Here is a 23,340-nt window from a genome sequence, read left to right as displayed (position 1 = left end):
AATGATTTTTATAAATTTTATCTTTGAGAAAGCCAGAAATTATTAAATAATTTCCATAAAACCAAAAATATATCCAAGAACTCTTTGAAAGTTTAATTTGATTTCATGTTTGAGCTGAAATATGATTGTCTTTGACATTTTAAAAAGTATTTTAAATTTTGCTCATTTTAATTTACATATTCTTTTATATCATTTTAAATTTAAATATCAATTTTTAAATTCAAATATATCTTAACTACTATGATTAAGCTTATGTATGGAACATGTTTTTAAGTAATACAGTTTTTAAAAGTAACTTTAGAGAGAAGTAAAGTTAAAAAGTAATGACGATGGAAAGAAACAAATTAATGAAAGAGGTCCCCAACCCCATAAATCTTAAATTCTTAGTTTTTATAACTTGGGAGGAATGTATTTTTCTTTTTTTGTTTCTTTTTTCCTCCAATTTTTCCTACTGTACTAATCAATGGAGACATATGGAATAGTTCAAAAAGTTTAGTCTTTGATTCAAAATTTTCCAGAAATTTATATTATCAGCAATAGTGCTGTAACTGCAGATGATTTTCATTGTTATATAAGCACTTGGTGACTTAATTCTCTCTCTCCATCTGTGAGATAGTTACCATTTGCCATTTTCACATTATTTTGACATTACCAGAAGTAAACTGACTATAAATCTCCAAATGTATTAGCTGGTGTTCTGTTCCCATCTTGATAAGTCTTTATAACTGAATGTGCCACATACATATAACATCTGATCATTGGTGGAACTTAATTGTTTCAATCTGGGCCTTAGGAAGAAAGGTGTTTATGGTAATATAATTTCTGTGCTTTAAGTATCATTATAAAATAATGTTTGAACGGTTTGGAAAATTATGCGATTTTACTTTCTTGAATAGCATGATTGGTGTCTCCTATCTAATTCCTTCTCTAAAATATATAAAGAATATTCAACTGGATATGTTTGCATTTAATAGTTTAAATATACTTTGTCCCAGAATATATTCAGTTCTGCTGATAATGCAGCAGCAACTTGTTTCTTTGGAATAAAGCAGAGATTTTCACTCTCACAAAGTAGCCAAATAAGACATCTTTGCTTACCTATTTAATAACTGATTTCTATGAGATTTGTTTATAGATATACAATTAAGTTCAGTATCTTGATCTTAAAAGTTAATTAGAAAAAATAATTTTAAAGAAGCAATTAATAATGCCTGTATCTTGCATTTATTAAATAGTATTCCTTGCATCACAAACTTTATTTCAGTGGACTCTTGTGCCACCACTCCTAATTACAGAAGGCCCAGTATTCCCTTTCCTCTGTCTTTGGTAGCTAAGGTGCAAATTATGATCAGGATTCTACCTTTTTGATTCCCATTCAGTGCTTTTATATGGGATTGACTCATGTGAGTGTAGAAGCAGAGGTTGGAACTCATTCATAAAGGGTGTGGCTGCAGAGTAGTACAACTGTGTCTGATGTCAGGAATGTTTAGTGGTACTGGTGATCCCCAGTGGAAGGGGTAGCAGTATACCTACTACCAGATGTCACTTTAGGAGTGGCTGCTTCTGCATGGCTTGCTTTCCTTCTTTTTGATCCTAAAACCTGTTTCAGCTACCTTTATGGCAATAATGTGAACTTTCTGACAGCCCTTCACTCAGGCTATTTTCTACTTAGGTTTTGTTGCTCCTTTTTTTTTTTTTTTTTTTTAAGAGAGGGGGATGGGGGAAGAGGGAGAGGGAGAGAGAGAATCTGAAGCAGGCTCCATACTCCTAGCACGGAGCCTGAGGCAGGGCTTGATCTCACAATCCTGAGATCATGACCTGAGCTGAAATCAAGAGTCAGATACTTAACCCACTGAGCCACCTGGGCACCACAGTAGTTTTTGTTGCTTTAAACAAAAAGAACCCTTGGGAGGGTAATTTCCTCTCTGCTATCTTCTACAAATGCTGGTCATGTGAAATAGACTTAAAAGCTCTCATTCTTATGTAAACAAATGTATTGCCACAGTTATTAATTAATATGAGGTAGAGCCTTCCATGCACAGATAGTGTGTAGTTTAAAAGTCAGCGCTTATTTTTTAAATTCTTTAATTTTTTAACTGATTTCAATTGGTCATGAATTTTAAACATATTTCTCTGGGAATGTGTGAGTTACATTGTATGTAACATAGTCAATAATCTGACCTAAATTGTACCTTAATAAAAGTAGGGTTGCATGGGCCTGTTTTTCTTCCTCCTTTTGTTCAAACACACAGTGCCAGAGCTGTGGTTAATGTTGTGATGGATGTCAATGAACCCTACTCTTGAGAATTTGAAGCCTAAAATGTTAGATAACATGAGTTCACATTCCATAAAACTAATGAGAGATAGAATGAAATGAGGCTGTGGCCGTGCCATCCTTTCTGTGGTCTGCAAGCAAGATGCAGCAGTTTGCTTAGAGTCTCACTGTGCGGGGATGTATTTATGAAGGAGTAGAAATAGTATGCAAATAGAGTTTTTTTTTCCCTAAACCTGAGGAGCAACAGTTTAAGATCTCTTATGTTTTATGAAAGACTACTTTCTCTATTTTTCCAAAGAGAGTCAAACTCAGTGTTACATAGTTCACATATACAAGGGTTTAATTATAAAAAGGAAGGTTTTGAAACAAGCAAATTTATACTTCTCTGCTGTGATTGGATTATAATTGTTAATTAACTAATTAATTAATTTGAGGGGGAGAGAATCTTTTTTTTTTTTTTTAAAGATTTTATTTATTTATTTGAGAGAGAGAGAATGAGAGATAGAGAGCACGAGAGGGAAGAGGGTCAGAGGGAGAAGCAGACTCCCCGCTGAGCAGGGAGCCCGATGTGGGACTCGATCCCGGGACTCCAGGATCATGACCTGAGCCGAAGGCAGTCGCTTAACCAACTGAGCCACCCAGGCGCCCGAGGGGGAGAGAATCTTAAGCAGGCTCCACACGAAGCGTGGAAGCTGACACAGGGCCCTATCTCAGGACCCTGAGATCATGACCTGAGCTGAAGTCAAAAGTCTGACGCTTAACCGACTGAGCTACCCGGGCACCCCTGTAGTTTTCTTTAAAGAATATAATTCTTGTGATGCATGTCATTTTTTTTTTTTCAGGATGGGGAAGGGAGAGAAGGAAGGAGGGAGAGAAAGACACACAGTTTCTAAATATGGCTATTTCAACCAGGAGAATCTTATTTGCCCCTCAAAGTATGCAATTTGATAATGAGTCTTAGAATCTTTTAAAGTGTCTATGCTCTTTGAAGGGGTATTATAAGAACATAATAGGCTATATTTACTTCTTAATTCTCATTTTCATTCTCTCTAATATTTTCTATATACAACTGAAAATCCACTCACACCTGGTTAGGGGTTCCAGGGATAGCAGCAGACTCAACCTCTGTTCATTTCTCGAGATTATTAGATGGTTTTGATTTTTCTTAGAAACCATGGAAATACTACTTGGATATTTTATTTTTGCCAACAAAATAATATACATATTTAGTAACTATTGACTTTTTAAGAAGCATTTTCAACCATATTAAAATATTTTTATTGTTTACATTTAAAATCTACATGAATATCATTTAAATTTTACGATATTTATTTCCAGTGTGGTTGCAATAATAGAAAAGAGGCTTAAATTTTAGTTCCTGAAATTTCTTTAATATAAAACAAATGCATTCATGTTGTTCTGATGATCTCAAAAAGAATATATTGTACCATTGTTGACTTTAAGGCCAATTAAACTACTGAACAAAAACAGTTTAATAAAATCTCTTCATATCTTTTATTTACATGTGATAAGTGTAACAGGATCTGGCATATATTTTAAGAGAATTTGTTATTGATTTCTTAATCATATCACAAGAATTTTGGTCACTGAAATTAGTCTTTAAATATTTTCATTCGTGTTAAGAAATATAAAAGAGAAATGAAATAAGTAGGGGTGAACTCATCAAGTTTTATAGTTTTTAGTGATCTCCAATAATGCTTCAAGTGTTTGGAACATTTTTCCAAGCTTGGAATGGAAATCTATTAGGATATGTGCCCATATTGCAATGTCCTTGTATAATTTGGTAACTGTCCACAGAGGGGGTGCCTGGGTGGCTCAGTTGGTTGTGTCAGCCTCTTGATTTCAGCTCAGGTCGTGATCTCAGGGTCCATCCTTGGATGGAGCTCAGGGTTGGGCTCTCTGCTCCATGCTGAGTCTGCTTTCCCTCTCCCTCTGCTCCTCCCCCAACTTGTGCTCTCTCTCTCTCTCTCTCTCTCTCTCTTTCTCTATCAAATAAATAAATGAAATCTTTTAAAAATCCGTCTGTCCACAGAGGAAGTACAAATTAAAAGGCATGTTTGTACCAGTATGAAAAATGTCTTCCTGACCATTAATGATAGGACATGAGAGGACAGTGTACTATCTAACACATATTAATGAGAGAACATTTTCCATATTTTTGTAATTGTGGCTGAGAAGGAGTCATATAGCCTCTCCCAGTGAGATAAACTGGGAGATGTGGCAGTTATTATTTGGTGACCTCATGCGCTGAGATTTATGGGGAAAGAAAGAACAAACTAGATATGCAGTGATAAGAAAGGAAGGAGTGTGTGTGGAGGGGTGTGGGTGTGGGTGGGTGAAATAGAGAGTCAGAGAGACAGAACTCCCCAGTTTTCTCTGTCAGTTATTCTTTCCCTTCTGTGAATCCTTGGCCAAGCCACCTTCCTGCTTATGGTTTCATGATAATTGAGCTTACAACACAGGTATGTTTTCCCATGAACTAGTTAAAAAATTTTAGTCCAAGTAATAGGAAAAAGAAAAGGAAGAGATTAGCTAGTATTTGTATAATCCTTAAATTGTGTATTTCTTTTACATATGAAAATTGATTTTATCTTTCTAACGACCATAGGTGACTGGCAATATAAAAATTATTTTCTCCACTTTACAGATGAGAAAGCAAACTCTTTACAGTGGTAAGAAGATTTCAGTGAGCCCAGTCACCAACATTTAAAATAATCTTTCAGTTTGAAAATAGAGTGAATATTAGTGTTAGTGTCAGAGAAAGTGGTGGGGAGGGGGAGATAGAAAAACACGAATGCAACTAGAAATATGTAACTTTTTTTAGTTCTGAATAACTACCCTATACTTAGGGTAGCATAGGTTAAAGTGAAAATAATACCTACAGGTTGTTCTCATTTGAGTTAATCAGCCACAAATGGGCATTTAGGATAAGCAGGATAAAAGACTGAAAGACTAAGAAAAAGAAAAGCACAGCCTAAAACAAACTAAATTTATCATAACTGAATTGCCTTAATTTAGTACGTAAATTACTTGGGCATTTCCATGTCTTTCAGATACTCTGGTTATAATGCTTAAAGTAATAAGTGTATTTTTCATTATGTTTACTCTCCACTGTCCACTATAATAATAGTTTTATATAATATGATTATAGTTATAGTTCATTTAAGATTGTACATGCCTTTAGTATTAATTTTGTTTTATCTGATATTCTCATAAGTCAGAATCACTGAAAACTAATGAAATATAAAAATATGAATTTAAACATCACCCAGATATAATTAACAACTTTTGTTTTGTCTTTTGTTTTTGGTGATTCTTTTGCAGAAAAATACTGTTGTTTGGGGGATGCCTGGGTGTCTCAGTCAGTTAAGTGTCTGCCTTCGGCTCAGGTCATAATCCCAGGTTCCTGGGATGGAGTCCTGCGTTAGGCTCCCTGCTTTGCAGGAAACCTGCTTCTCCCTCTGCGTACTCTGCCTGCCGCTCCCCCTTCTTGAGCTCTCTCTCTCTTTCTCTCTCTGACAAATAAATAACATCTTTAAAAAAATACTTTTGTTTTGAAATCAACTTGTATGAATTTATTTTGAGTTAGTTATCCCGAAACATTCACAGTTCCTTCTACGTTACTGATAAAAAGGAACTATTTAAAAAATACTTTAATTAAAAAATGTTTCAGGTTGTCTAATATGAAATCAAAAGATAGAAAATATCATTACTCTTCTATAATAAGAACCTTTTGGAATAAAATACAACCTAGTCCATCAACTGATTAAGATAAAGGTGTTTAATAATCTTATCCAGTGTGTAAATAGCTGTATGAATAACCTGAATTATTTATTACAGGTGTATTTAGACAGTATTTGCTAACTTTTAAGCAATTAAATGATACATTTCACATCTGGGGTATAGACAAGGATAAAGAAACAACTCTTCATGGCAGTGAAAAGGAGGCAACAAAAGCAAATCGTGGAAGTAAAGCAAGGCCAAGTTTGGTCTCCATTTCAGATTCTGACTTTAGCCTTTAACTGAATGAAGTAAGACATGCCAAAAAATTTATCACACAGATATCCCTTCTCAAGTTATAAATATTTGTTAATTTCTTGTTGGGGTTCTGCTGCATGCAATTTCTAAAGATTTATCTGTTGGTGACATATTTGTGAGTCCCTGTGTAGATAAGTGTATCATTTATCTTCATCACATATAAATGGATGTTATTTTTTTTACATAAATGTAAAACTTTAAAAATTTTTATTTAAATTCCAGTTAGTTAATATACAGTGTAATACTACTTTCAGGTGTACAATATAGCGATTCAACACCTCCATACATCACCTGGTGCTCATCACAGGAGGTGTACTCCTTAATCTTCATCACCTATTTCACCCATCCACCTGCCCACCTCCTCTCTGGTAACCATCAGTTTGTTCTCTATAGTTAAGAGTCTGTTTCTTGGTTTGCCCCTCTCTCTTTTTTTTTTTTTCCAACTTTTCATTTAAATTTCAGTTAGTTAACATATAGTATAGTCCTGGTTTCAGATGTAGAATTTAGTGATTCATCACTCACATACAACACCCAGTGCTTATCCCAAGTGCCCTCTTAACTCATCACCCCCTTAATGCATCCCCCTGCCCACCTCCCCTCCAGTAACCCTCAGTTTATTCTGTATAGTTAAGAGTATATTTTCTGGTTTGCCCCTCTTATTTCTCTTTTCCTCTATGTTCATCTGTTTTGATTCTTAAATTTCTCATATGAGACAAATCATATTTGTCTTCCTTTGAGTTAGTTCTTTTAGCATAATACTCTCTAACTCCACCCATGTCATTGCAAATGGCATTCATTTTGATGGCGGAGTAATATTCTATTGCCCACACACACATACACAAGCTCATCTTTATCCATCTATCCATGGACACTTGGGCTGCTCCCATAATTTGGCTGTTGTAGATAATTCTATAAACATCAGGGTGCATGTGTCACTTCAAATTAATGTTTTTGTATTCTTTGGGTAAATACCTAGTAGTGCAATTGCTGGATCGTAGGTAGTTCTATTTTTAACGTTTTGAGGAACCTGCATATTGTTCACCAGAGTGGCTATACCAGTTTTCATTCCCACCCCAGTGCGGGAGGATTCCTCTTTCTCCACATCTTTGCCAACACTTGTTGCTTCTTGTGTTGGTAATTTTAGCCATTCAGAACAGATGTAAGGTGATATCTCATTGTAGTTTTGATTTATATTTCTCTGATGTCAATGATGTTGAGGATCTTTTCTTGTGTCTATGGGCATCTGTATGTCCTCTTTGGAGAAATACCCGTTCATGTCTTCTGCCCATTTTTACACTGGATTATTTAGTGTGTGTGTGTGTGTGTGTGTGTGTGTGTGTGTGTGTGTGTGTTGAGTTGTATAAATTCCTTATATAATTTGGATTAATAACCCTTTATCAGGTATCCCATTTGCATATGTCATTCTCTCATTTCATAGGTTGTCTTTTAGTTTTATTGATTGTTTCCTTAGCTGCAGGAGCTTCTTATTTAATGTAGTCCCTATAGTTTATTTTTGGTTTTGTTTCCCTTGCCTCAGGAGATATTTCTAGAAAGAAGGTGCTCTGGTCTATGTCAGAAGGTGCTATGGCCTATGTCATTAGGCCTATGTCCTGATGTTCATCAGAGATATTGCCTGTGTTCTCCTCTAGGATTTTGATGGTTTCTTGTCTCACAGTTAGGTCTTTAATCCATTTTGAATTTATTTTTGTGTATGGTGTAAGAAAGTGATCCAGTTTCATTCTATTGCATGTTGCTATCCAGTTTTCCCAACACCATCTGTTGAAAAGACTTTTTCCCATTAGATACTCTTTCCTACTTTGCTGAAGATTATTTGACCATATAGTTGTGGGTTCATTTCTAGTTTTTCTCTTCTGTTCCTTTGATCTATGTGTCTGTTTTTGTGCTACTAGCATACTTGATCACTAAAGATTTCTAATATAACTTGAAGTCTGGAATTGTGATGCCTCCAGCTTTGATTTTCTTTTTGAAGAATGTTGAGCATTTTGAAGAATGTTTTGGCTATTTGGGGTCTTTTATGGGTCCATACAAATTTTAGGATTGTTTGTTCTAGCTCTGTGAGAACTGCTGTTGGTATTTTGATAGGGATTGCATTAAATCTGTAGATTGCTTTGGGCAGTATAGACATTTTAACAATATTCTTCTGATCCATGAGCATGGAATGTCTTTCCATATCATTGTGTCCTCTTCAATTACTTTCATCAGTGTTTTCAGAGTACAGGTCTTTCACCTCTTCGGTTAGGTTTATTCCCAGGTATCTTACTATTTTTGGTGTAATTGTAAATAGGATTGATTCCTCAATTTTTCTTTCTGCTTCTTCATTATTGGTGTTTAGAAATGCATCAATTTCTGTATGTTGATTTTGTATTTGGGATTTTATTGAATTTGCATGTATGTCAGCAATTTTTTGGTGGATTCATGGGTTTTCTATATAGAGTGTCATACCATCTGCAAATAGTGAAAGTTTTACTTCTTCCATGCCAATTTGATTGCCTTTTCTTTCTTTTTGGTGCCTGATTATTGTGGCTAGGACTTCCAGTACTATATTAAGTAACAGTGGTGAGAGTGGACATCCCTGTCTTGTTCATAATCATAGAAGAAAAGGTCTCAGTTTTTGTCCATTGAGGATGATATTGGCTGTGGGTTTTTCCTATATGGCCTTTATGATGTGGAGGTGTGTTCCCTCTAAACTTACCTTGTTTAGGGTTTTTATCTTGAATGGATGTTTTACTTTGTCAAATGCTTTTTCTTCATCTACTGAGAGGATCATATGGTTCATATCCTTTCTTTTATTAATGTGGTGTATCACATTGATTGATTTTTGAATATTGAACCACCTTTGGAGCCCAGGAATAAGTTGCACTTGATTGTAGTGAATTATTTTTTTTAATGTATTGTCAGATTTGGTTTGCTAATATTTTATCAAGAATTTTTACATCCATGTTCATCAGAGATATTGGCTGATAGTTTTCTTTTTGTTTTGTTTTGTTTTTTTAGTGGAATCTTTATCTGGTTTAGGTATCAGGGTAATGCTGGCCTAATGGAATGAATTTAGGAGTTTTTGTTTCATTTCTATTTTTTTGGAATGGTTTGAGAAGAATGGATATTAACCCTTCTTTACATGTGTGGTAGAATTCCCCTGGGAAGCCATCTGGCCCTGGACTTCTGTTTGTTGGGAGGTTTTTGATTACTGACTCAATTTCATGGCTGGTTATCAGTCTGTTCAAGTTTTCTATTTCTTCCTGTTTCAGTTTTGATAGTATATGTTTCTCGGAATTCATACATTTCTTCCTGGTTGTCCAATTTGTTGGAGTATAGTTTTTCATAATATTCTCTTTATAGTTGTTTTTATGTGGTGTTGGTTGTTATGTCTCCTCTCTCATTTGTGATTTTATTTATTTGGGTCCTTTCTATTTTCTTTTTGATAAATCTGGCTAGGGGTTTAATAATTTTATTAATTGTTTCAAGGAACCAGCTCCTGGTTTCATTCATCTATTTTTTTTTTTTTAGTTTCTGTATTATTCATTTCTGCTCTAATCTTTATTATTTCCTTCCTTCTGCTGACTTTAGGCTTTGTTATTTTTTCTAGCTCTTTTAGGTGTAAGGTTAGGTTGTTTGTTTATTTGTTTATTTCACTTCTTAAGGTAGGCCTGTATTGCTATGTACTTCCCTCTTTGGACTGCTTTTGCTGCCTCCCAAAGGTTTTGGACTGTCATGTTTTCATTTTCATTTGTTTCCATGGTTTCTTTTTTTTTTTTTTTCCTTTGATTTCCTTGTTGACACATTCATTGTTTAGTAGTATGTTGTTTAACCTTCCTGAGTTTGTGGTCTTTCCACATTTTTCACTTTTAGTTTTATAGCATTGTGGTCAGCAAAGGTACATGGTATGACTTCAGTCTTATGTATTTGTTGAGGCCGGATTTGTGACCTATTATGTGATCTGTTCTGCAGAATGTCCCACGTGCACTTCAAAAGAATGAGCGTTCTGCTGTTTTAGGATGGAATGTTCTGAATATATCTCTTAAGTCCAACTGATATAGGTTGTCATTCAATGCCATTGTCTCCTTGTTTATTTTCTGTTTAGATGATCTGTTCATTGATATAAGTGGCATACTACATTCTCCTATTATTATTGTATTATTATCAATTAGTTCCTTTATGTTTGTTATTAATTGTTTTATGTATTTGTGTGCTCCCATGTTGGGTGCATAAATATTTATAATTGATAGATCTTCTTGTTGGATTGTCCCTTTATTATGATATAGTGCCCTTCTTCATCTCTTGTTACAGTCTTTGTTTTAAAGTCTAGTTTGTCCAGTATAATTATTGCTACTCTGGCTTTCTTTTGATGTCCATTTGTTTGAGAAATATTTCTTCATCCCCTCACTTTCAATCTGCAGGTGTCTTTCGGTTTAAAATGTCTCTTGTAGGCAACATATAGATGGGTCTTGTTTTTTATCCATTCTGCCACCTATGTCTTTTTATTGGAACATTTAGTCCATTTACATACAAAGCAATTATTGATAGATATGTATTTATTGCCATTTTATTACTTTTATCATCATTTATGAGAATTTTCTCTGATCCTTCCTTGTCTTTGTCACTTTTGGTCTCTCTTTTGCACTCGTACATTCCCCTTTAATATTTCTGTCAGGCTGGCATAGTGGTCATAAACTTCTTTAGTTTTTGTTTGGAAAACTCTTTATCTCCTATTCTGAATGATAGCTTTGCTGCATGAATTATTCTTGGCTACAGATTTTTCCATTCAGCACTTTGAGTATATTCTACGCCCTTCTGGCTTGCCACGTTTTTGTTGAGAAATCTCCAGCTAGCCTTATGCTTTGAAGTTAAGGACTTCCCTTTGAAGTTAAGGACTTCTTTTTTCTTGTTGCTTTTTAAATTTTTCTTTATCACTATATTTTGCAAATTTAATTGGAATATGAGTTGGTGTTGGCCTGCTTTTGTTGATTTTGATGGGAGTTCTCTGTGCCTCCTGTATTTGGATGTCTGTTTCCTTCCCCAGATTAGGGAAGTTTTCAGCATTATTTCTGCACATAAATTTTCTGCCACCTTTTCTCTCTTTCTTCTGGGACTCCTATAATACACATGTATTATGTTTGATGGGGTCACTGAGTTCCCTAAGTTGAATGTCATGTTGTGTGATTCTTCTGTCTCTCTTTTGTTCATCTTCATTATTTTCTGTTATTTTGTTCTCTAGGTCACTAATTCATTCTTCTGTTTCTTCCAGCCTGCTGTTCATTGCATTAAGCCTGTTTCTAATCTCATTTATTGCATTCTTCATCTCTGATTGATTCTTTTTTAACTCTTTTATTTCTGTGGTAAAGGTCTCACTGATGTCTTCTTTTCTCAAGCCCAGTAAGTATCCTTATGATTCTTGCTTTAAATTCCCCATCAAGCATGTTACTTATAACTGTTTCGCTTAGATGTTTGGCCATGGCCTTTTCTTGTTCTTTCATTTGGGATAAATTCCTCTGTCTTGGCATTTTTCTAAGTCTCTCCCTTCTTTTCTGTGTTAAGAAAGTCAGTTATGTCTCCTGCTCCTGAAAATAATGGCCTTGTAAAGAAGAGGTCATGCAGTGCCCAGGGCTGACACTTCAGGGAACGTCCCTGGTGTGTGCTGCTTGTACTCTGCTATTGTGTTTTGGCTGCTCTGTCCTTCAGGCCAGTTGTCTGCAGAGGCTTTCCTTGCCTATTGTCACCAGTATTTGTTCCCTGGCTTGAATATGGCGAGGTTTAACTAGGTGTACTCTGGTCTGCTTGTGAGGTGAGACCTGTCACCACCTCCTTTGGAACTGAGGCCCTGCAGAACTCTTTGGTTGGGAGATGTGGTGTGGGCAGAGTTTTGTGTTGGTCTTCTGTGGGAGGGGCCTGCCACTCTGGGACTGAGGCTAGTGTGACTGAGGACAGTCCCGCCACACTGCATGAGGGTAGTACTTGGTGTAAGCAAGTTAGGTAGACATTGTCCATGCTGAGCTGCTTCCTTCAAGTAGCTCTGTGTTTATACTGAGTAGAGGGGGAAGGAAATGGTACCAGCCAGCAGCTTTGTTCCTAGAGAGGCATCTTCTTGAAAGCTGCCTTGCAAGGAGGTATTCCTAGAAGAGCAAATAATCTCTTCTGCTCTGTGCCCCAGGCTTTCTATAGATCCCTGTTTCTACTCCATCTGCCCCTGGGTTGTTTGCCTGCTTCTCTAGGAGCAGCTCATTGCCCTCCTGGCTCTATTCCAACCAAGCCCACTGATCTTTAAAATTCTAGGCTCTAACCTGGTTTAAAGAATTCACTAAATTCAGCCCCTCTCATTTTCCAAGCCAATGGCTTTGGGGAGATGTTCTTCTTTTGCATTCCCCCATTTGCTTCTTTCTCTTTTACCCTTCTCCATGACCACAGCTCCCTCCCCTCCACAGCACCTGCAATCTGTTTCTCCCCTAAACCATGTCTTCCCACTTCCTGCCTTCTTTGATTTGGTCTCTTCTCTCCCTTTGGTTGTGGAGTTTGTTCTGTCAGTCTTCAGGTCAATTTCTGGGGGTATTTAGGGTGATTTGATAGTTATCTAATGTTTGTGGGCCAAGACCAGCTTAGGGTCCTTCTACTTTGTTGCCATCTTCCTCTCTCCATTGGAATATAAAAGCTTAACAAGATATATGGCTATCGTTTCTGAGAAAGAGAATAAACCATGCATCAGTGATCCAGAAAATAAAGGTTTTGTGTTTGCTATTTACAAAAGTTTCCTGGAGACCCTGTAGCACAGCCTCCACCTCCCTCATGCTTTATATTATCTTACTCTCAACTTATTTCAGTGATAATTCTTACCAAATATAATTCTTAACTAACATTTCGACCATTCCAAACATGCCCTAATAATCACCTGCATTTGACTGTTCTGAATCAACTAACTTACTCTCTACTTTTTGTGCTTATTTCTAATGGTGACTTTATTATTTTGTTCAGACTCATCTATAATATATTCCCATTCCTCTAACTAAGGATAATTATAACTTTTATTCAAAATTAATGTAATATTATATAGCTGGATAGGTACCTATACTATTAATAGGCACTAAGTATATAGTTCCTTTAGTAGTCATATGGGAAATTTATATAAGCCTTTTGTTTATAACTATAAATAAAGAAAATGATGTACAATAGCCCTGGCTCCAAAGAAATGGAATTTAATCAAACTCCATTATGCTATTAGCATTGGTAATGTTTGAGGAAGCTGTGTGAACCTCATTAAATACTCAAAGCTCTTGTGTTTTCCTGGATCTGAGATGATAATCAAATTGATGGAAATAGTCCAATCATGATAGCAGATTCCTTTATATTTTTATAAATTTTTTAACAAAAACAATACATTTTGTAATTAAGTTAAATAAATGCAAGGGATGTATCTCTTTTAAATGTACAGAGTTGCCTAACTGATTGTCCTTTTTTTGTCCTTGCTTTCCTAAACTATTCCCAACACATCAAGCAGACTGATCCTTTCTAAATAAGAGTAAATCTCATTATTCATTTGTTCAAGCCTCTTTAGTACATTTCCATCTCTCTTAGATTAACAATCTAAATCTCAGTAGACTATGAAATTTTACATGATCTTTTTCATACTCGTAGGCATGCTGTCTTTATTACTGTTCCTTTAGCGTGACAGACACAGTCCTACGTCGAGGTAGGTCTTGCAGTTACTATTCACTATTCTTGAATGATATTTTCCTTTTCTGGATGTTCTTTCTCCAGATAGTTCCATGACTCCTATATTGAATCCCTTCAGTCTTTGTTCAAGTTTTTAGTGCTTCAGGTATGTCTGTAGCCCTGGATTAAAAGACAGTCATTGGGATTTGCTCTAGAAGAGATTTTTATGTATTATGCTTTTCCATGGACAGAAGCATCACAACCTTCTTGCATCCTAGGCTATGAAATTTGACTTCAGATCTTGCCTGAGAATTGGATCCTGGGGTATTTGAAATATTGAAAGTGTTCTGAATAAAGGTGAAGAATTGCCTATATGTATTTATCCATTATCTCAAAGTAAAGTATAGAGTGGATAAACACACACATACAATTTTTTTAAAGTTAAAATAAAAATGGTTTGTGAAATATGCAGTTATACAGTGTTATATAAATACAGTGTTAAATAGAGGGAAATTCAAGGGAAAGCTGCTATAAAGTTTGTGCATCAAAAGGGATGTGGACAGTAAAGAAGTAGGTTTTCCCATGGAACCTCTGAGAGATACAGGTTGACAAATGGCATTTCAAAGGATAAGAGTAAGACAGCAGCTGGGAGGCAATTGAAATTTTCATTATTGAAAACTTGTCCCATCCTTGTATCCAGAGCGTAGGCAGTCAGATTTTTATACCCTAGGTAGCAGGTAACTTTTATTGGATAATTTCAGTGGTCCTGGAGAAAATGATTCAAAGCTTTGGTAATTAGAGTTAATTAACCTAAAGCAAAATTAGCCAGTTGATAAGACCTACTTAGTTCCCATGTTCTGAATTGCCTTTTTTGTAATATTTTATTCTTATACATAGTTAACTTACAGCCACCAGACACTTGAGGAATGTTTACATGCAGAATGATAAAGAAGGAGGAATCAGAGATAGCCCTGGAAGAGACAAAAGAAAATTTAAGCAAACACCCCTCTAATGAGTATGTTTAAAGAGTTTCCAAGAATCAGTGCCTCTAAAATAAAGAATAGATATGAGGGAAAAGCTGGGAAAAAAATATCCTGGAAAAATATAACTGTAGGTACTTATGCAGAATTATTGGAAACTCTAGAAAAATAAGTTAAAATATCCCCCAGAAAATAGAAGAAAAAGACACAAGTAAGAAACATGATAGCAAAAAAAGAGAGATGGAGATTTTCAGGAGTTCCAACATCGGATTTGTACAATTTTCCATAACTTATAAAATAGACAATGGAGAAAAGAAAATACCTGCAAAGCAACAGTGGAAATATTTAAATCTAATTTGTCTGATAAAAGGATTGCCACCCCAGCTTTCTTCTGATGTCCATTAGCATGGTAAATGGTTTCCACCCCCTCATTTTCAATTTGGGGCTGTCTTTGGGTCTAAAACGAGTCTCTTGCAGACAGCATATCAATGGGTCTTGTTTTTTAATCCAATCTGATAGCCTGTGTCTTTTGATTGGGGCATTTAGCCCATTTACATTCAGGGTAACTAATGAAAGATATGAATTTAGTGCTATCGTTTTGCCTGTAAGGTGACTGTTACTGTATATTGTCTGTGTTTCTTTCTGGTCTATGCTTCTTTTAGGGTCTCTCTTTGCTTGGAGGACCCCTTTCAATATTTCTTGGGGGGCTGGTTTTGTGTTTGCAAATTCCTTTAGTTTTTGTTTGTCCTGGATGCTTTTTATCTCTATTTTCATTGACAGCCTAGCTGGATATAGTATTCTTGGCTGTAGATATTTCTCATTTAGTGCTCTGAATATATCATGCCAGTCCTTTCTGGTCTGCCAGGTCTCTGTGGATAGGTCTGTTGTCAGTCTAATGTTTCTACCATTGTAGGTTACATATCTCTTCTCCCAAGATGCTTTCAGGATTTTCTCTTTGTCTCTGAGACTTGTAAGTTTTACTATTAGATGTCGGGGTGTTGACCTATTTTTATTGATTTTGAGAGGGGCTCTCTGTGCCTCCTGGATCTTGATGCCTGTTTCCTTCCCCACATTAGGGAAGTTCTCTGCTATTATTTGCTCCAATATACCTTCTGCCCCTCTCTCTCTTTCTTCTTCTTCTGGGATTCCAAATATTCTAATGTTGTTTCATCTTATGGTTTCACTTATCTCTCGAATTCTGCCCTCGTGATCCAGTAGTTCTTTATCTTTCTTTTTCTCAGCTTCTTTTTTTCCATCATTTGGTCTTCTATATCGCTGATTCTCTCTTCTGCCTCATTTATCCTAGCAGTTAGCGCCCCCATTTTTTATTGCACCACATTAATAGCCTTTTTGATTTCAACTTGGTTAGATTTTAGTTCTTTTATTTCTCCATAAAGGGTTTCTCTAATAACTTCCATGTTTTTTTTAAGCCCAGCTAGTATCTTCAAAATCATCATTCTGAACTCTAGGTCCGACATCGTACTAATATCCGTGTTGAGTAGGTCCTTGGCGGATGGTACTACCTCTTGTTCTTTTTGTTGAAGTGCTTTTTTCCGTCTTGTCATTTTGGCCTGAGGAGAATAGATGAATGAGAGAACAAAATGCTAACAGGGTAACAACGTCCCCAGAATATATACTCTAAACAAATCAGAAAAGACCTGAAACCAGGGGTAAAGAAAGGGGAAGAAAGAGAAAAGAAAGAGAAAAAAAAAGAAAAAGATAAAGATAAAAACAAACAAAAACAGAAAACAAACAAACAAAAAAACAATTTGATCGAATATGATCAGGCTGGTGCATAGATCAGTGCCCCTAGATTTTGGGTGTATTTTGGACTGTTAGAAAAAAAGTGCCTCCCAAAATTTTAAAGAAATAAAGACTTATATATGTACAAAATAAGGGGTGATATGATAAAGGGATGGAATATGACTGTAAAGATGAAAATTATTAAAATATTTATAAAAGGAATTGATAAAAGTTGTTTGAAAAAAGAAAGAAGAGGATTAAAAAAAAGAAAAAGAAAAAAACGGGGAGAGAATGTGATTAGACAGGAGACTAGAACAAAGCCATACACCAGAGATTTAGGGTATATTTTGATCTGTTAGAAGAATCTGTATCTCAAAATTTTAAAGAGAGAACAACTTATATATATATGCCAAAAATAAGGGTAACTACTATGAAGGGATAGAACATGACTCTAAAAATGAAAAATAAAAATGTTTTTTTAAAAAAGGGATTGATAAAATGTTGGTTGAAAAAGGGAAAAAGAAAAATTAAAAAAAAGACAGTTTAAAAAAAACATTAACTTTGAAAGACTAAAGAATCATGGTAAAAAACCCATGAATTCTATGTGCAGTATTCCCCTAGCGCTGGGGTTCTGCCATTCTCATTGATTGGTAAACTTGGTCTTGGTTGGCTGTTCTTGCTGATCTTCTGGGGGAGGGGCCTGTTGCCATGGTTCCAAATATCTTCGCTGGAGGCAGAATTGTCTCGCCCTTGCCAGTCCAGGCTAAGTAATCTGCTCAGGTTTGCTCTCGGGATCTTTTGTTCCCTGCAAGCTTTTGGTACAGCTTTGGAGGACGTGAGTGAAAATGGCGGCCTCCCAATCTCTGCCCCGGAGGAGCCGAGAACTCGGGGCCCCGCTCCTCAGTGCACCCCCAGAGAAAAGCAATCACTCCCATCTCCTCGGTCTCCAGATGCACTCCATGCTCACCCAGCCTGTGACCGAGCGTTTCTATCTCTGGCACCCGACTCGGTGTTGTGTCTCCAAACCCAGCAGATCCCTGTGGTGCGCTCCCACGCCTCCTCCCAGGGGAGGAAGGGGAGGTCTCCCCAGACATGCTGCTTGTTGGGTCCCTGCTGGAGGAGCAGTGGCCCGAGTGTAACGCCGATCACAGTTTATGGCAACCCCAAGCTGAGAGCCTGCGCCTCGGCTCTGTCTCTGCAGCCGGGTTCCCCACTGTGATACCCAGGAGCTCTGCCGCACTCAGGCAACCCTGGTCTTTCTGTGATCCCGAGGGTCCTGAGACCACACTGTCCCACCAGGATTCCACCCCCCGCTTAGCCACTGGACGGATGTCCCTCAGTGGAGCCGACTTCTAAAAGTTCTGATTTTGTGCTCCACTGCTCTATCACTTGCCAGAAGCTGCCAATGGAGGCCCCCTCCCCTGCCGTCTATCCTCCGGAATATCACCCGCATTCACTTCTCCGCACGTCCTACTTTCCAGAAAGTGGTCGCTTTCCTGTTCAGAGAGTTGTTGCTATTCTTTTCTTTGATCTCCTGTTGAGTTTGTAGGTGTTCAGAATGGTTTGATCCCTATCCAGCTGAATTCCTGAGACCAGACAAAATCCAGGTCTCCTACTCCTCTGCCATCTTGCTCTGCCCCCTACATTCTGTTTTTCTATTCCCATAAAGGCAAAAACCAAACAAACAAAAAGGGCAAACAGATCCATTCAAAACCTCTACACCTCTACAATCCACTGGAGCACATTTATCATAGTACCAGATATTCTGTCTTCAGTAATATCACAAATGGGAATAAGCTAAGCAGTGTAAGTTGAACTTTGGAACTTCCAGTCTGGTTCCTTTTACAGTCGGATGCCAGCATCAGGGGATATATGCCTCCTGGTCATTATATCATCACCATACTCTGATGGAGGTCTCCCTTATGATGACAGTTTTAGAAAAAAATACACACATAAACATGCACACAACCATACACATATAATCCCTACTCTACCCCAAAACTCAATATTCATAAAAAAGGCAATCCACACCATAAAAAGTAAAAAGAATTTCCTATAAGAAAGATCACACAAGAAAATGTCTTGTAATGCTCTCTGCTCCTACATCTTCTGATGCAAAAATAAGCAAGTATGCATCTGGGAACTGGATGAAAGCATGGATGTTTCTCATGCCCATGCCAGAGACCTTCTGAAGGTTGGCTGGGAGAGCCAAGGTCACAGCTGTGCCTCGGCAAAGAGCAGAGATGTGAAAGAGGTCTGAAAGGGTTTCAGACAAATGGTCAGTTGAAAATTAATAAGGGAGAGGGAATGCCAAGAAACATGATCAACCCAAAACATGATGAAAGAGTAAAATGAAAATACAACAATGAACAATTAATAGTAATCCCCAGATAAGAGAGAAGGAATAAAACCAAACAGGTTATTTATCATCATAAATGAAAATTATTTTAATCCCCCTTGTAAAAAACAAAACTGAAGTGTCTGAAAATGGTTTCAAACAAAACTGGGTTTCAAAATACTGGGACCACCTTTAACTCCAGGCATGGATTTCAGGCACTCTGTATCACTGCATTCTTGGAAGTACATATACCAAAATTTCTAAGGAGTAAATGTGTGAAAGGTCCTTGCATTTCTGAAAAACGTTTTTATATCATCCTACTCAACTGGTAGCTTGGTGAATTATACATTTCTGAATTGGAAAAAAAAATCTCATAGAAACATGAAAGCATGGCTCCCCTGTCTTCTGGTATCTGATGTAGTTCTTGAGAAGTTGGCCACCATTTTATCAGTAGATAATCTGTTTTGTCTTGCTTCATTCTGTTTACCTCTCTAGGAGGTTTTAGTTTTTAGTTTTCCCCAAATTTACTAAAACTGCATGAAAATGCACCTTGATATATATGCTTATGTGTTTATCTAATGTATTGGTTCCCTAATCTGAAGAATTTTATGTTTTAGATTTTAAACCAAAGACTGTAATAAGAGATTAGGAAGGACACTATATCACACTTAAAGGGTCTATCCAACAAGAATATCTAACAATTGTAAATATCTATGCCCCTAACATGGGAGCAGCCAATTATATAAGCCAATTAATAACAAAAGCAAAGAAACACATTGATAACAATACAATAATAGTGGGGGACTTTAACACCCCCCTGACTGAAATGGACAGATCATCTCAGCAAAAGATCAACAAGGAAGTAAAGACTTTAAATGACACACTGGACCAAAAGGACTTCACAGACAAATATAGAACATTCTATCCCAAAGCAACAGAATACACATTCTTCTCTAGTGCCCATGGAACATTCCCCAGAATAGATCACATCCTAGGTCACAAATCAGGTCTCAACTGGTACCAAAAGATTGGGATCATTCCCTGAATATTTTCAGACCACAATGCTTTGAAACTAGAAGTCAACCACAAGAGGAAAGTCAGAAAGAACTCAAATACATGAAGGCTAAAAGCATCCTACTAAAGAATGAATGGGTCAACCAGGAAATTAAAGAAGAAATAAAAAAATTCATGGAAACAAATGAAAATGAAAACACAACTGTTCAAAATCTTTGGGATGCAGCAAAGGCAGTCCTAAGTGGAAAGTTTATAGCAATACAAGCCTTTCTCAAGAAACAAGAAGGGTCTCAAATACACAACCTAACCCTACACCTAAAGGTGCTAGAGAAAGAACAGCAAATCAAGTGTAAACCCAGCAGGAAAAGAGAAATAAAAAAATCAGAGGAGAAATCAATGAAATAGAAACCAAAAGAACAGTAGTACCGATCAATGAAACTAGGAGCTTATTCTTTGAAAGAATTAAGAAGATTGATAAACTTCTGGCCAGACTTATCAAAAAGAAAAGAGAAAGGACCCAAATCCACAAAATCATGAATGGAAGAGAGATCACAACCAACACCAAAGAAATACAAACAATTATAAGAACTTATAATGAGCAACTATATGCCAGCAAATTACATAACCTGGAAGAAATGGATGCATTCCTAGAGACGTATTAACTATCAAAACTGAACCAGGAAGAAATAGAAAACCTGAACAGACATATAACCACTAAGGAAATTGAAGCAGTCATCAAAAATCTCCCAACAGGGCGCCTGGGTGGCTCAGTTGGTTAAGCGACTGCCTTCGGCTCAGATCATGATCCTGGAGTCCCGGGATCGAGTCCCACATCGGGCTCCCTGCTCAGCAGGGAGTCTGCTTCTCCCTCTGACCCTCTTCCCTCTCGTGCTTTCTATCTCTCATTCTGTCTCTCAAATAAATAAATAAAGTCTTAAAAATAAAATCTCCCAACAAACAAAAGCCCAGGGCCAGATGGCTTCCCAGGGGAATTCTACCCAAGATTTAAAGAAGAATTAATACCTATTCTCCTGAAACTGTTCCAAAAAATTGAAATGGAAGGAACACTTCCAAACTCATTTTATGAGGCCACCATTACCTTGATCCCCCAAAACCAAAGACCCCATCAAAAAGGAGAATTACAGACCAATATCCTTGATGAACATGAATGCAAAAATTCTCACCAAAATACTAGCCAATAGGATCCAACAGTATATTAAAAGGATTATTCAGCACGACCAAGTGGGATTTATCCCTGGGCAGTGAGGTTGGTTCAACATCCACAAATAAATCAACATGATACAATACATTAACAAAAGAAAGAAAAGAATCATATGATCCTCTCAATAGTTGCAGAAAAAGCATTTGACAAAGTACAGCATCCTTTCTTGATCAAAACTCTTCAGAGTATAGGGATAGAGGTTATATACCTCAATATCATAAAAGCCATCTATGAAAAACCCACAGAGAATATCATTATCAATGGGGAAAAACTGAGAGCTTTCCCCCTGAGGTCAGGAACGTGGCAGGGATGTCCACTATCACCACTGCTATTCAACATAGTATTAGAAGTCCTAGCCACAGCAATCAGACAACAATAAAATCAAAGACATCCAAATCGACAAAGAGGAAGTCAAACTCTCACTCTTTGCATTTGTTATGATACTTTATATGGAAAACCCAAAAGATTCCACCCCAAAACTGCTAGAACTCATTCAGGAATTCAGTAAAGTGGCAGGATATAAAATCAATGCACAGAAATCAGTGGCATTCCTATACACCAACAACAAGACAGAAGAGAGACAAATTAAGGAGTTGATCCCATTTACAATTGCACCCAGAACCATAAGATACCTAGGAATAAATCTAACCAAATAGGCAAAGGATCTTTACTCAGAAAACTATAAAATACTCATGAAAGAAATTGAGGAAGACACAAAGAAATGGAAAAACGTTCCATGCTCATGGATTGGAAGAACAAATATTGTGATGATGTCAACGCTACTTAGAGCAATCTACACATTCCATGCAATCCCCATCAAAATACCATTCACATTTTTCAAAGAAATGGAACAAATAATCCTAAAATTTGTATGGAATCAGAAAAGACCCCGAATAGCCAGAGGAATGTTGAAAAAGAAAAGCAGAGCTGGCGGCATCACAATTCCGGACTTCCAGCTCTATTACAAAGCTGTCATCATCAAGACAGTATGGTACTGGCACAAAAACAGACACATAGATCAATGGAACCGAATAGAGAGCCCAGAAATAGACCCTCAACTCTATGGTCAACTAATATTTGACAAAGCAAGAAAGAATGTCCAGTGGAAAAAATTCAGTCTCTTCATAAATGGTGTTGGGAAAATTGGACAGCCACATGCAGAAGAATGAAACTGGACCATTTCCTTCCACCACACACAAAAATAGACTCCAAATGGTTGAAAGACCTAAACATGAGACAGGAGTCCATCAAAATCCTAAAGGAGAACACAGGCAGCAACCTCTTCGACCTCAGCCACAGGAACTTCTTCCTAGAAACATCGCCAAAGGCAAGGGAAGCAAGGGTAAAATCTCTTGGGACTTCATCAAGATAAAAACTTTTGCACAGCAAAAGAAACAGTCAACAAAATCAAAAGACAACCGACAGAATGGGAGAAGATATTTGCAAACGACATATCAGATAAAGTGCTAGTATCCAAAATCTATAAAGAAATTATCAAACTCAACACCCAAAGAACAAATGATCCAATCAAGAAATGGGCAGAAGACATGAACAGATTTCTTCGAAAGAAGACATCCAAATGGCCAACAGACACATGAAAAAGTGCTCAACATTGCTCAGCATCAGAGAAATCCAAATCAAAACCTGAATAAGATACTACCTCACACCAGTCAGAATGGCTACAATTAACAAGTCAGGAAACGGCAGATGTTGGGGGGGATGCGGAGGAAGGGGAACCCTCCTACACTGTTGGTGGGAATGCAAGCTGGTGCAACTACTCTGGAAAACAGTATGGAGGTTCCTCAAAAAGTTGAAAATAGAGCTACCATATGATCCAGCAATTGCACTACTGGGTATTTACCCCAAAGATACAATGTAGGGATCTGAAAGGGTACATGCACCCCAATGTTTATAGAAGCAATGTCCATAATAGCCAAACTGTGGAAAGTGCCAAGATGTCCTTCGACAGATGAATTGTTAAAGAAGAAGTGGTATACACACACACACACACACACACACACACACACACACACACACACACACACAC

The 23,340-nt window shown here is 36.9% G+C and overlaps 1 long non-coding RNA gene across 1 annotated transcript in view; it reads left to right on the top strand.

Annotated features, from left to right (window-relative positions):
• The window catches only part of LOC141373107 (uncharacterized), a 160,833-nt gene that overhangs the window by 85,458 nt on the left and 52,035 nt on the right, over positions 1 to 23,340 (top strand). The gene's annotated exons all lie outside the window — the stretch shown is intronic.

The sequence above is a fragment of the Callorhinus ursinus genome, unplaced genomic scaffold, assembly GCF_003265705.2.
Source record: "Callorhinus ursinus isolate GAN/ISIS: 27379988/994484 unplaced genomic scaffold, GSC_fseal_2.0 scaffold7, whole genome shotgun sequence".
NCBI classification, from domain to species: domain Eukaryota; kingdom Metazoa; phylum Chordata; class Mammalia; order Carnivora; family Otariidae; genus Callorhinus; species Callorhinus ursinus.
Note: the sequence above shows the minus strand (reverse complement) of the source record. Positions and strands in the feature narration are given on the sequence as shown.